We start from the raw sequence: 3,241 nt of genomic DNA on the forward strand, positions 1-3,241 counted from the left end.
AATACAGTGATTAAATATATGTCATCACATAGCCCTCCATTGAAAAATAACACAGTAGGGAGAAAGTAGAAGAAGCTAAAAGCAAAGGGAAGTTTGATTCTTTCTTAGAACGGGAACACCATGTCTTCTATGATTCTACACAGGTATTTTTAAAGTTCTGCCTTAGTTTTTTTTTTTTTAACTTTTGCTCTTTAGGGTTGTATGTATAAATAATTGAATGTTTATAAAGAACTTATATGAGGAAAGAAATACAAATGTTAGAGAGTATTAGTTTGTTTTCAAAGAGGTTACCAAGGCTGCTTGAGATTTACTATAACATTTTTAATAACTTTCCTGACAAATTTATGATAAATATAAATAATGGTTTATTAAAATTCATTTAAGTATGAAATTATGTGTTCAAGAGAGATAGCAAGTTTTCAAACTATTATATCAATGAAAATGATATTATTTATTATATTCTGCTTAAACTTCTAACTCTAAAAATAATATATGCTTAGGGCTTCCCTAGTGGCTCAGACGGTAAAGCGTCTGTCTGCAATGCAGGAGACCCAGGTTCGATTCCTGGGTTGGGAAGATCCCTTGGAGAAGGAAATGGAAGCCCACTCCAGTATTCTTGCCTGGAAAATCCCACAGACCATGGAACCTGGTAGGTTACCTTCCATGGGGTCACAAATAGTTGGACACGACTGAGCAACTTCACTTTCATGAATGATATATTTGGGCTTCCCTGGGAGCTCAGCTTGTAAAGAATCAGCCTGCAATACAGGAGAACCTGGTCCGACTCCTGGGACTGGAAGTAGCCCTGGAGAAGGGATGGGCTACCCCACTCCAGTATCCTTGGGCTTCCCTGGTGGCTGTCAGTAAAGAATCCACCTGCAGTGTGGGAGACCTGGGTTCGATCCCTCGGTTGGGAAGAGCCCCTGGAAGAGGGCATGACAACCCACTCCAGTATTCTTATGTGGAGAATCCCCATGGACAGAGGAGCCTGGCTGACCAGTCCATGGGGTCGCAAAGAGTCCGAGGCAGCTAAGCACAAGCACGCACGTGATATATTTATAGGTCCTTTCCTTCAGCTGTGAGATAGTAAAAACAAACAAACAAAAGCCCTCCTGTTCTGAATCTCTCCTCCCATGTTCTTTTCAGTTTGCCTTTTATTATAGAGTTAAACTGTGAGTCCTCAAAATTAAACTCCTGCCTAAATGAAAATTAATCCTACATCTCAGACTGATCTTTTACTTATTATAAACAACTTTGATTTTAAGAAGAGAATAAATATTGAAATAAGACTTCTTAGGGTTGAATAAATATGCACTAAATTATCTCTTTTTATATCTTAATTTCACACTTAAGGAAAAATTGCATAGAAACCATGGAGTCCCATATTCATTTCATCTTATTCGCCTTTATGTTAGAGTGGTAAAACTGTACCATAGTACAGTTATTATACAAACTAGGAAATTAGCATTTATACAATTTAATATAATAATTGCATGTATACTGTGGGGCTTCCCTCGTGGCTCAGTCAAGAATCCACCTGCCTAGCAGGAGACCTAGCTTCAATGCCTGGGTTGGCAAGATCCCCTAGAGAAGGAAATGGCAGCCCACTCCAGTATGCTTGCCTGGGAAATCCCACGGACAGAGAAACCTGATGGGCTACTCTCCAGGGGATCTCAAAGAGCCGTCCCCATTGAGTGGCCAAGCAGCAGCAGCATGCATACGGCAGCCCCTGTGTGCACACATATTTATATTTATTTCTGAATCTATCCACTCATCTACAGTTTAATACCACGATTTCACGGTGATACTTCCATTAAATGAGACATTGCAGCATTCATGCTAGCCTTCCCCCTTCATCACTTCTTTCTCTTATAATGAAAAAATTGACTCATAATCTAAGATATATTTACTTAGTTGCTCAGATATAGTATATATTTAACATAGTTTCAGAATTCTAATCCTTTTCTCCAATGGGGGGAAAAATATTCACCCTTAAACCACTCTATTAGGTTAGTTAATTTACTTTTGTAATTATGATTCAAAACAATAACAAAGCACTCATTAAATGTGTGGAAAAGTAGAAGTTTTATCATTCTTTTTTGGGGGGAGGGGGCTTTCAAATAATGCGTTCTACTTTTAGGGTTAGACTTTCATGTAAAGCTAATTGTATTCCTATGTGTTATATATTTTAAGGGCAATCTTTTTCCTATAGATTTTTCCAGCAGAGAAAGGGACATGTGTCTCAAGTATGTCCCTGCATGACTCCTCTGCACACACTGGCTTAGCTACCACGTCAGGACAAATGAGTACATCTTCAGACTCTCAAGCACAATGGCGTATAGATGTACAAATTATCGCCATTATTATAATTGCACTACTATGCCATTTTGAATGGCTCCAGTGAATTAGCATTACATTACAAAAGCTATCTTAGAAAGTGTGTGAATAATATATTACATTTTTATAGAATAAATGAAAATGGAAGAAATAGCAATATTAAATTAAAAAGGCAGTGGAAACATATATTTTATTATACAGTAATATTCAGATAGAAGCTGACAAGTTTATTGATTTTTTTACTCATTTTGCTTATAAAGATCAATTTTAAGTCAGCTTCTAAAAAGAATAATTGTTGGCTCTTCCTAGGCAAAACATAGATTGATGAAAATAACCCATTCTAACAATATCTTTAGAAAACATTATTTTTACCTTTTTCCTTTAACTAGTTTAAAAATCTAGTTTTCAGCCAAATTTGTGTTTGGCTGAAATTTAAGTTGTATCATAGACAAGAAAGTGGATATAGTAAGAGAAAGACATAGACTCTCAGGAATAATTAAACTGAAATTGCAGTAATTAGTGACCAATTATATGAAGAAATAAAACTTTATTTCCTCTTATAATATTTTACTTTATTATTTTGTATTCTAATATGCTTTCAGCACCATTACCAATTAAATCTTTTAAAGCTGATAAAATAATAGAGGATAATTTACTAATAATTTAACTCTGACTCACAAAAAATAGTTTTTGAGGGTTTCAAAAACTGAAATGAAAATATTAAGAAATTCAATTCGTCAATTAAGTCTCAGTTTCAATCATGTGTGGAGAAATACAGAAGTCATTATTTTATAAACTGGAAAAATAATCATAAGAGGTAATATTAACCTAGTATATTGGTTATTTAAAGTCTTTGAATAAGTTATTAGACAGCCATTTTTTTCAGAAAATATATGTGTGTACC

General features: G+C 35.0%; 1 non-coding gene across 1 annotated transcript; it reads left to right on the forward strand.

The window, feature by feature from the left end:
• On the forward strand, positions 505–576 carry TRNAC-GCA. Its single transcript has one exon. It is a non-coding gene; the product is annotated as a tRNA-Cys (tRNA).

This window comes from Capra hircus, chromosome 7 (genome assembly GCF_001704415.2).
Source record: "Capra hircus breed San Clemente chromosome 7, ASM170441v1, whole genome shotgun sequence".
In the NCBI taxonomy this organism is placed as follows: Eukaryota; Metazoa; Chordata; class Mammalia; order Artiodactyla; family Bovidae; genus Capra; species Capra hircus.